This window comes from Phalacrocorax aristotelis, chromosome W, assembly GCF_949628215.1.
Source record: "Phalacrocorax aristotelis chromosome W, bGulAri2.1, whole genome shotgun sequence".
Classification (NCBI taxonomy): Eukaryota; Metazoa; Chordata; class Aves; order Suliformes; family Phalacrocoracidae; genus Phalacrocorax; species Phalacrocorax aristotelis.
The window spans coordinates 27,307,855-27,320,004 of NC_134310.1; the positions used below are offsets into that span (position 1 = coordinate 27,307,855).

At 48.0% G+C, this 12,150-nt stretch overlaps 1 long non-coding RNA gene across 1 annotated transcript in view; it reads right to left on the reverse strand.

Moving 5' to 3' along the window:
- The window catches only part of LOC142049855 (uncharacterized), a 704,768-nt gene that overhangs the window by 595,461 nt on the left and 97,157 nt on the right, over positions 1–12,150 (reverse strand). The gene's annotated exons all lie outside the window — the stretch shown is intronic.

Below are 12,150 nucleotides of genomic sequence, written 5' to 3' on the forward strand. Positions count from 1 at the left end.
AGTGCAGCGAAGCTAACTTATGGTGCAAACACTGCCAGGCTCAAGGCCACAATACAGCTGCCTGCCAGCGTTCGGGAAACGGGAAACTGAGCGCCCAGAGTCGCAGCGCGCAGACACCAATAGCAGCTCCAGTGACTTACCAGCACTCCGTCACCACGCCACCAGTCGTGCCGAGCAGCTCCGGCCAGCTTCCAATTTGCAACCTGCCACCAGAGGAAGCCTCGGCTTGGACTTGGCAACAGCAGTAGATGTCACTTTGATGGACACTCGTCCACAGAAGATCAGCATGGCTCACAGAAGAGCCAGTATGGGTCGGGCAGTGGCCGCCCAAACGGGAAAGTCTACAGCAAGCCCACATATTAATAAAAGAACAATTAGATCAAGGACATCTCCGACCGTCAACAAGCCCCTGGAACACCCCTATTTTTGTTATCAAGAAAAAGTCAGGGAAATACAGGCTGTTACATGATTTACGGGCAGTAAATCAGCAAATGCAAGCGATGGGGGCTTTACAGCCTGGCCTTCCAAATCCAGCCATGTTACCAGCTGGTTGGCATTTGCTAATTATCGACTTAAAGGACTGCTTCTTTACTATAAAGCTGCATCCTCAGGATACCCAGCGATTTGCATTTACATTACCAGCAATCAACAGAGAGGGTCCTGACTTACGTTTCGAATGGACAGTATTGCCACAAGGCATGAAGAATAGCCCTACTCTGTGTCAACTTTTCGTAGATGCTGCATTAAAAAACGTGCGGCAGCAATGGCCGGACACTATAATTTACCATTACATGGATGACATCTTGTTTGCGCAACAACAACCCTTCTCGGCACAGCAAGAATTATATTTACAGCAACAGCTCCAGCTACACGGCCTAGTAATAGCAGCAGAGAAGGTTCAACGTTCGCCAGTATGGAAATACCTCGGATGGCGCATCAGTGACTCTCAAGTCAGTCCACAGAAACTTACGTTACACACAGCAATCAAAACCCTTAATGATGCTCAACGGCTGTTAGGAGACCTACAATGGCTACGGCCAGTAGCCGGAATCACTAATGATGACTTGGAGGTTCTTCGCCCTATGTTAAAGGGCACTGACCCTGCCGTGCCGGTCCGACCGACTGCCGAACAAACCTCTATGATACAACGCCTTAGCTCCGAGATCGTCCAGAGAGCAGTAGACCAGCTGGACCCCAATCTCCCCATCGATCTCACCATACTCCATGGTTCTACTCACATTTTGGGTGCACTTACTCAGTGCAAAAAGAAAAAGGGGGAGAAGATAAGGGTGTTGGAATGGATATTTACAAGCCTACAGCCGAAGACAAGCCTGCCCTACCTGCAGCCATCACGGACCAGGCATAGGGCTAGGAGTTAATCCCAGAGGCCTTCAGGCCAGGGAAATATGGCAAATGGACGTTACGCATGTGTCAGAATTTGGGAAACTAAAATATGTTCACATTACTATCGATACCTATAGCAAGTTTTTATGGGCAACAGCACAGTCAGGGGAAAAGGCCGTCCATGTTATACGTCATTTAACAGTCTGTTTTGCTGTAATGGGAACTCCAACACAGATTAAGACAGACAATGGGTCAGCATACTGTAGTCAGAAGGTTAGGAAATTTTTACAGGCATGGGGGGTACGCCATCTCACGGGCATTCCACATTCACCCACAGGGCAAGCAATAATTGAGAGGGCACATCAGACTCTAAAACAATATCTAAACAAATTTCGAGACGTAAAAGATGTACAAGAACGGCTTGCAAAAGTTTTGTTTGTATTAAATCACTTATGCATATTTGCAGAACACGATAACCCTCCTGCGTGGGTGCATGGAAATGACGGTAGGAAGGAGTCAAGACAGGCAGTAATGGTAAAGTATCGAGACCCTTCCACTGGTCTATGGCAAGGGCCCGTAGAAGTCAAATATTTTGGTCGAGGTTACATGTGTGTGCTTGCCCCCACAGGTCCAAGGTGGATACCCAGTAGATGGGTAAAGGCTATGCCTAATGAACAGAAGAACGAAATCTGCGAAGTGACAGGAGACAGTGAAGACGTATGACTGCACCGGTAGAGGTAGCCAGGATATGGATAGAATGTCCCCAATGTAATAAGTGCCGATCCTGGGTACTAAGACAGTGTCATAGCTGTCAACAGCGCGGGTGGGTAAGAACCCATCGAGCTAGGAGGTGGTGTGACAGTTGCTACTATCACCCATTACAGACACATAAGGTTTTAATTATCACAGGCCACGAAATAGAGGGTTCTAGACGATATGAATTGCACACCCTTGACTGGATTAGACAAATCAATAGTACTCCCGTTAGTCATCGTAAGTATCGTGATAAGAATCACCGAGGGCATGTACATAGCGCCCCAGCCAAAACAGAATGTATGGGTTACCCTGGAAAATCTAACAGGCCAAGATTCCATCTGCCTATCATTGTCATCGCCAGGAAATCCCTTCTCCACCTGTTTGGTTGGAGTGCCGGTTGATAATTGGACGCTAGTGATACCACAAAATACACCACACTTAGGGAGCCTTTGTGATACTCCCCAGAATTGTGTGAATAATTGGGACAGTTGGGCAGTCCATCGCCCTCAAACTAATCTCGAGCCACAAGAGCTTGAGCTATTGGGTTCTTTGTCAACGGATGCTTGCTTATACTTTAATTATACGGAACGAAACCAGTCTCTTTCTTGGCCTGTGAATGCCACCCTAAGTGTATATAAAAATGCCACTGCTTGGTGTAACTATACCTCTGCAAATATATCACGCTCTAGCAATATGCCTATTGCGCTACCTGCAGGTTTGTTTTTAATTTGTGGAGATCGGGCTTGGCCTGGCATCCCGTCACATATAAAGGGAGGGCCTTGCTCTATAGGTCGCCTAACACTTCTTACTCCTAACACTTCAATGATTTATCAACATTATAGAAAGATGAGAAGCAAAAGGAGCACTCATAAGTTTGAGGACAGCTGTGACTCTACAGCTGAGTTTTGGAATCCAGCAAAGATCATAGCTGCTTCCTTCTTGGCTCCTGGAGTTGGTGTTGCTCAAAGCCTCACGACATTAAACAAGCTAGAGTGTTGGCTAGCTAAGCAAACAAATGCCACATCAAAGGCGTTATCTGACTTATTACTAGATGTAGGCTCTGTAAGACACGCTACGCTGCAAAACCGCGCAGCCATAGATTTTTTGCTTTTAGCCCAAGGACATGGGTGTGCTGAATTTGAAGGGATGTGTTGCATGAATCTATCAGATCACTCAGAATCAATACATGCAAGTATTGAGAGCTTAAGAAGGAGGGTCTCAGAACTTAGGGAGGATGATCCATGGCATTGGTTTAACAGCTTGTTTAATGGATGGGGCATTGGCAATTGGATTAAGAGTATTTTGCAGATGGGACTAATGATATTTATACTGTTTATCATTGTATTAATGTGTGTTCCTTGTATATCGCAATGTATGCGACGAATGATGGAAAGAAGTATGAGTGCCGTGTTCCTTTCTCAAGGAACAAAAGAAAAAGGGGGAAATGTGGGAAACTATAGGCTTGAATCCACATGTGGGTCCCATGATAAGTTGTTTGAGATAGAAAGCGGGCTGGAGGATTATAGGTACGCGATGGAACTAGCTTGACTACAGACCCGGTGTCAGACCCGCTGATGGAAAATTACAGCGATCAGACCCGATGATGGGAAATTACAGAGAATCTGCAAGTCACCAGGAGGAGGAAGAAAGGCGAGAGATATCTCGGCCTTGAGAGCAAAGAAGAAAGGCAGGGATATCTCTCGGCCTTGAGAGCAAACGATAAACAAGAACAAGGAGTTTAGGCACGAAGTACAGAAATAGACTGTTCGTTAAGGAGGTGTCGCAATCCATATGAAGTAATTGTTGAAGCTTGTTTACAAGAGCATATAAAAGCGCTGTGACTTAAAAATAAAGCTGAAGCTTGCTCTATCACTCACGTTGAGTTGGCTGCTTGCTTTCCTCGCTCGCCGCAGGTACCCCTTCAAGGAAGATATTGTATATTGCCTAGGAAAATGGACGCCCATGGAGAAAGGCATCCAGTATCTAAGGGAATTAGCTGCGCTTGAGGTGATTTATAGTGACGTGGATGATCAACAGTCATCCAAAGATCCAGATGAAGCCCAGTGCACACGACCCATGTGGCAGAATCACAGAATCATAGAATCACAGGTTGGAAGGGACCTCAGGGATCATCTAGTCCAACCTTTCTAGGACAAGCACAGTCTAGACAAGATGGCCCAGCACCCTGTCCAGACGACTCTTGAAGGTGTCCAACATGGCTGAGTCAACCACTTCCCTGGGGAGATTATTCCAACGGTTGACTGTCCTCAGTGTGAAAAATTTCCCTCTGGTGTCCAATCGGAATCTCCCCAAGAGCAACTTGTGTCCATTCCCCCTTGTCCTCTCCATGTGACTCCGTGTAAAAAGGGAGTCTCCATCTCCTTTGTAACTACCCCTTAAGTACTGGTACATGGTGATGAGATCCCCTCTGAGCCTCCTTTTCTCAAGGCTGAACAAACCCAGTTCTCCCAGCCTATCCTCATATGGCAGGCTTCCCAGTCCTTTGATCATCTTGGTGGCCCTTCTCTGGACCCCTTCCAGCCTGTCCACATCCTTTTTGTATAGAGGGGACCAGAACTGTACACAGTACTCCAGGTGTGGCCTGACAAGCGCTGAGTAGAGTGGGATAATGACTTCTTTCTCTCTGCTGGCGATGCCCTTTTTGATGCAACCCAGCATCCTGTTGGCCTTCTTGGCTGCAGCAGCACACTGTTCGCTCATGTTGAGCTTTCTGTCCACCAGGACCCCCAGGTCCCTTTCCACAGAGCTGCTCTCCAGCCAGGTGTATCCAAGTCTGTGCTGCATTCCTGGATTATGTTTTCCCAGGTGCATGATCTTACACTTTTCCTTGTTGAACTTCATAAGGGTCTTGCTGGCTCCAGCCTATCCAGATCTCCCTGCAGAGCAGCTCTCCCTTCTGGAGTGTCTACTTCCCCACTCAACTTGGTGTCATCAACAAACTTCATCAGGCTACACTTGATGCCGGTATCCAGATCGCTTATAAAGACGTTGAATAACATTGGGCCCAATATCGATCCCTGGGGGACTCCACTAGTGACAGGTTGCCAGTTTGAGAAAGAGCTATTTACCACCATCCTTTGGGTGCGGCCTGTCAGCCAGTTCCCCACCCACTGCACAGACCACTTGTCTAGGCCATAACACGTCAATTTCTCCAGGAGGAGACTATGGGGGACCGTATCAAAGGCCTTGGAGAAGTCCAGGTAGACAATGTCCACCGAGGTTTGTACAGAGCACACCATCGACGCATGGAAACTCATTGGCAGTAATGTCCTGGAGAGAGGACGAGGGCACCAACAGTGGCGGAGGTGATTGATAGACTCCAGGATTACAAAACAAATATCTCTTCCTCACTAGTCTCTGCTGTGGAGAAACTATCCCGAGAGGTCCAGCAACTCAAAGAAGATATGTCCTGCTCCCCGCCTCTACAGAGTAGTGTCTCAGCCATTAGGAATAAGCGTCCCTTTGCTCAAGAGAGAGGATACACACGACAGGGCACCCTATGGTTTTACCTGCGTGACCACGGAGAGGACATGAGCAAGTGGGATGGAAAACCTACCTCAAGCTTAGTCATACAGGTATGTGAGCTGCAAGGCAGAACAATCACTCAGGGAGGTTCTTCTAGGAAAGCTGCTGCTCCAGTTACCAGTAAGCAATTCCCCAGAGGAGCAGAAGAGCTGATTTTCTTTTTGCTCTTAACAGAGACACTTGTGATTCGTATTTACAGGAAGTGAGTTGTGACTGCCATGATCAAGACTAGAGGGGCCCCGCCTCCAGCCAGGTGGAGGAAAGGGATAACCGGGCTTACTGGACTGTGTGGATCCGATGGCCTGGCACATCAGACCCACAGGAGCATAAAGCTTTAGTGGACACCGGCGCACAGTGCACCTTAATGCCATCAAACTATATAGGGGCAGAACCCATCAGTATTGCTGGAGTGACAGGGGGATCCCAAGACCTAACTGTATTGGAGGCCAAAGTGAGCCTAACTGGGAATGAGTGGCAGAAGCACCCCATTGTGATTTATTATTAAAATACTGGCTTTAACCGTTATTGGTTATTTGGGTCTTGCATGGAAGCTGTTACTGTACTTCAGGTACCACCTCATGGAGACAATTAGCAATTATACCTCCTCCTCTGAGAGGTTTTTTATGGAGGAAATACAGAATGGCACCTTAGCTACCATCTTATATAACATCTCCTCCTTCATTACAACAACTTTTCAGTATCTTGAACATCCTTGGGTAGTTAAGATATATTTTCTGGTATTGCTTTGGCAGACGGTGTCAGTTCTGTCTAAGGTTAATAAGCAATTTAAGAATATCATCCAGAGATCTGCCCCAAGGCTTGATAGTTACGAGTGGCAGGGCATGTGGGATAGCATGGGCAAATGCCTAAGATGGTGGGCACCCCCAGTGTCGTGGGGCTTCACCCCTGAACAAGTGCAGAATCCTGAAAAATTAGTAGAACATTTGGAGGAAGTATGTTGTCACCCTGGCAATTCCAGAGACACAAATCACTGCAGTGTGCTGGGGCCTGGCCCATGCCTATCGAGCCCTATTTAACACTGTTCAGTACCCCCAAGAGGACAAGAAGGCCTCTGGATCTAAAAAGACAAAGACATGGAAAGCGACAAGCACTGCGGCCACTCAAAACCCCACAACAGGCGCTGCGGCTACTCCAACCCTGGTGACAAGCGTTGCAGCTAAATCAGAGGACCAACCTGTGCCAGTATCAGTTGCCCCTATACTCAAGAAGGAATCTTGGAAGAGAAAGTCAACTCGTTTAGAACGGGATGATGAAGAACCAGGGCCATCACAAGAAGAGGAGGAGGAAGAGGAAGAACATGTAAAAGAAACAGAAACTACCCGATCCCTATCCTTGAGTGAGTTGCGGGATATACAAAAAGATTTTGGCCGTCGTTCAGGTGAGCACATTATCACCTGGCTGCTCACGTGCTGGGATAATTGGGCCAGTAGTCTGGAACTAGAGGGTAAGGAAGCCAAACAACTGGGATCCCTTTCTGGGGAAGGGGGCATTGATAAAGCAATTGGAAAAGGGAAACAAGCCCTCAGCCTCTGGAGGTGACTCCTGTCAGGTGTGAGAGAAAGGTACCCCTTCAAAGAAGATATTGTATTTCGCCTAGGAAAATGGATGCCCATGGAGAAAGGTATCCAGTACCTGAGGGAACTAGCCATGCTTGAGGTGATTTATAGTGTCCTGGACGATCAACAGTTATCCAAAGATCCAGATGAAGCCCAGTGCACATGACCCATGTGGCAGAAGTTTGTACGGAGCACACCATTGATGCGTGGAAACTCATTGGCAGTAATGCCCTGGAGAGAGGACGAGGCACCAACAGTGGTGGAGTTGATAGATAAATTCCGGGAATATGAAGGAAATATCTCCTCCTCGCCCATCTCTGCTATTTAGAAACTGTCCCAAGAGGTCTAGCAACTCAAAGAAGATATGTCCTAATCCCCACCTCTACTGACCAGTATCTCAGCCATTAAGAGTAAGCGTCCCTTTGCTCAAGGGAGCGGATACACACCACAGGCCACCCTATGGTTTTACCTGCATTACCACGGAGAGGAAATGAGGAAGTGGGATGGAAAACCTACTTTGATCCTAGAGGCATGGGTAAGTGAGCTGCAAGGAAAAACAGTCACTCAGGGAGGTTCTTCCAGGAAAGCTGCTGCTCCAGTTCCCAGTGAGCAGGTCCCCAGACAGAGGAGTAGAAGCGCTGATTTTCCTTCTGATCTTAACAGACACACTTGTGATTCATATTTACAGGAAGTGAGTTGTGACTGCCATGATCAAGACTATAGGGGCCCTGCCTCCAGCCAGGTGGAGGAAAGGGATAACCGGGCTTACTGGACTGTGTGGATCCGATGGCCTGGCACATCAGACCCACAGGAGCATAAAGCTTTAGTGGACACCGGCGCACAGTGCACCTTAATGCCATCAAACTATATAGGGGCAGAACCCATCAGCATTGCTGGAGTGACAGGGGGATCCCAAGAGCTAACTGTATTGGAGGCCAAAGTGAGCCTAACTGGGAATGAGTGGCAGAAGCACCCCATTGTGACTGGCCCCGAGGCTCTGTGCATCCTTGGAATAGACTACCTCAGGAGAGGGTATTTCAAGGACCCAAAAGGGTACAAGTGGGCTTTTGGAGTAGCTGCCTTGGAGATGGAGGAAATTAAACAGCTGTCTACCTTGCCTGGTCTCTCGAAGGACCCTTCTGTTGTGGGGTTGCTGAAGGTCAAGGAACAATAGGTGCCGATCGCCACCACAATATTGCACCGGCAGCAATATCGCACCAACCGAGACTCCCTGATTCCCATCCATGAGCTCATTCACTGACTGAAGAGCCGAGGAGTCATCAGTAAGACCTACTCGCCCTTTAACAGTCACATATGGCCAGTGCAGAAGTCTAATGGAGAGTGGAGACTAAGTGTAGGTTATTGTGGCCTGAATGAAGTCACTCCACCGTTGAGTGCTGCTGTGCCAGATGTGCTAGAAGTGCTACAACTTCAATACAAACTGGAGTCAAAGGCAGCCAAGTGGTATGCCACAACTGATATCACTAATGCATTCTTCTCAATCCCTCTGGCAGCAGAGTGCAGGCCACAGTTTGCTTTCACATGGAGGGGTGTCCAGTACACCTGGAAGTGACTGCCCCAGGGGTGGAAACACAGTCCTACCATTTGCCATGGACTGATTCAGACTGTACTGGAACAGGGAGAAGCTCCAGAACACCTTTTTAGGGAAGAGCACGAACACAGTCCTCCACTACCACAACCACCTACTGCAAAAAGGAGAACATGGTGCTGTAACCAGCAGCTGTTATTATCTCAAACCCTCTGAGACCCATATTGGCCACCAAGAGACTGTTGTGATTTAGCTAGCAACTCAACCCCACACAGCTGCTTGCTCACTCCCCCACCAGCAGGATGGTGAGAGACAATCAGAAGGGTGAAGCTTGTGGTTTGAGATAAGAACAGTTTAATAATTAAAATAAAACAATAACAACATCAACAATAATGCAATGAAAAGGAAAACAATGAGAGACACAAAACATGGAGGGGGCACAAAGGGGGAATGAACAACCAAAACAAATAGCACCTGATGCAGCCAGCCACCAACCCAACACCACCAATCCCCAAGCCAGAACTAACCACAGACGGCCCCGGTTAATGTACTGGTCATGGCATCACATGGTATGGAATGAACATCCCATTGGCCAGCTGGGGCAGCTGTCTTGGCTGTGGCCCTGCCCCTCCCAGCCTCCTGCCCACCTGGCAGAGCATGGGAAGCTGGAAAGGTTCCTGACTATTGTAGGCACTGCTTAGCAACACTTAGCTGGTACTTAACAGTAACTAAAGTATCAATGTGCCATCAGCACTTGACCAGCTACGCTGAAGAGAATTAACTCTATCCCAACCAAAGCCAGCACAGTCGTACTTCCCTCTTCCAGAGAAAATGCTGTAATCCACTTTTTTTCTTCAAACTATACAGCCAATGGTAACATTTCCTTCACCCAAGATAAACCCCTTGCTCTGTGTGGACCATACGATCCAGAGGGTGTGCTGGGCCGTGTTACTTGCATTGGTGAAGACAGCTTCCTACACAGATATTCATCAGGTACTTAAATTGCAGGAGGTCAGACAGGATTTCAGATGCTCCCCTGTCCTGAACTTTCCTCATTAGCCCAATCTGTACATATCCGTGGTCCGTCTCATAACTGTTTGGAACCTTTTATTAGGTGTGTATGCACTATATAGGAACCTTGGGCACTTTAGGCTGAATTCTGGATTTCAGACCAGACCTAAATTAGGTGTTGCCCCTAGTTTGTGACAGCTTTCGTTCCTTATTGTATCACAGTCTCAAGATTTTTTGAGGTGAGAATCTGATTTTTTTTCCAAGTAGTTGCTATAGTTATGCCTCTAGCAGAAAGCACCAGGGGAGACCCGAGGTCGACCTCTAGGGTTCTGGAGTCGGGGATACAGAGGGTCTGAAGCCCGCTATACTCCAACTGAAAAAGAGATATTTGAAGCATGTGAAGGGGTTCAAGCTGCTTCAGAAGTGGTTGGCACTGAGGCACAGTTGCTCCTGGCACCCCGACTGCCAGTGCTGGGCTGGATGTTCAAAGGAAACGTCCCCTCTACACACCATGCAACTGATGCTACATGGAGTAAATGGGTTGCACTGATCACCCAGCGGGCTCGAGTAGGAAACCCCAGTCACACAGGAATCTTGGAAGTGATCATGGACTGGCCAGAAGGTAAAGATTTTGGAATACCACCAGAGGAGGAGGTGACACATGCTGAAGAAGCCCCACTGTATAACAAACTGCCAGAAAATGAGAAGCAATATGCCCTGTTCACTGATGGGTCCTGTCGCCTTGTGGGGAAGCACCGGAGATGGAAGGCTGCTGTATGGAGTCCTATACGACAAGTAGCAGAAACTGCTGAAGGAGAAGGTGAATCGAGACATTTTGCAGAGGTAAAGGCCATCCAGCTGGCCTTAGACATTGCTGAATGGGAAAAGTGGCCAGTGCTCTATCTCTCTACTGACTCCTGGATGGTAGCAAATGACCTGTGGGGATGGTTACAGCAGTGGAAGCAGAACAACTGGCAGCACAGAGGCAAACCCATCTGGGCTGCCACATTGTGGCAAGATATTGCTGCCCGGGTAGAGAACCTGGTTGTGAAAGTATGTCATGTGGATGCTCACATCCCCAAGAGTCAGGCCACTGAAGAACATCAAAACAACCAGCAGGTAGATCAGGCTGCCAAGATTGAAGTGGCTGAGGTGGATCTGGACTGGCAACATAAGGGTGAACTATTTCTAGCTCGATGGGCCCATGACACCTCAGGCCATCAAGGGAGAGATGCAACATACAGGTGGGCTCGTGATCAAGGGGTGGACTTGACCATGGACGCTATTGCACAGGTTATCCATGAATGTGAAACATGCGCTGCCATCAAGCAAGCGAAGCAGGTAAAGCCTCTGTGGTATGGGGGACGATGGCTGAAATATAAATATGGGGAGGCCTGGCAGATTGACTATATCACACTCCCACAAACCCACCAAGGCAAGCGCCATGTGCTTACAATGGTGGAAGCAACCACTGGCTGGCTGGAAACTTATCCCATGCCCCATGCCACTGCCCAGAACACTATCCTGGGTCTCGAAAAACAAGTCCTGTGGCGACATGGCACCCCAGAGAGAACTGAGTCAGACAACAGGACTCATTTCTGGAACAACCTCATACTATGGTTGCTGTATGCCATATCAATGGTATTACAGTAAGATTCTCCCAGATTAATGAAGAATGAACTGTGATGAAACTGAGCAAAGTGTAGCGGTGATGGAACCAGAACTGGCTTCGGCATGCAACAGTCCAACACCACACACCATCTATCCTGCCCCGAAAGACTGTTGTGACAGATGGAGCCCAAAGTCATGGATGAAATGAACTCAACGGATGTTTTAGAGGGATGGCCCATAGACTAAGGGAATGATTTCTCTGTGTGTGTGTATATATATCAAAAGACAGGAAAAGTGGTGGTGATTAATTGGAATACATTGGGAAGTGTGGGACCTGGGCATGATGTAGATGGTATAGAATAAGGGTTGGATACTGCCCCAGTTTTGGCTGGGATAGAGTTAATTTTCTTCACTGTAGCTGGTATAGTGCTGTGTTTTGGATTTAGTAGGAGAATAATCTCGATAACACACTAATGTTTTAGTTGTTGCTATGTAGTGCTTATACTACTCAAGGACTTTTCCAGCTTCCTGTGCTCTGCCAGGGGCATAAGAAGCCAGGAGGGGAGGGGGCACAGCCAAGAGAGCTGATCCAAACTGGCCAAAGGGATATTCCATATCATATGATGTCACGTCCAGTATGTTAACGGGGGGGGGGGGGTTGGCCAGGGGCAGGGACACAGAAATCGCTGTTTGGGGATTGGCTGGGTGTCAGCCTACAGGTGGTGAGCAGTTGCATCACTTGTTTTTCCTGGGTTT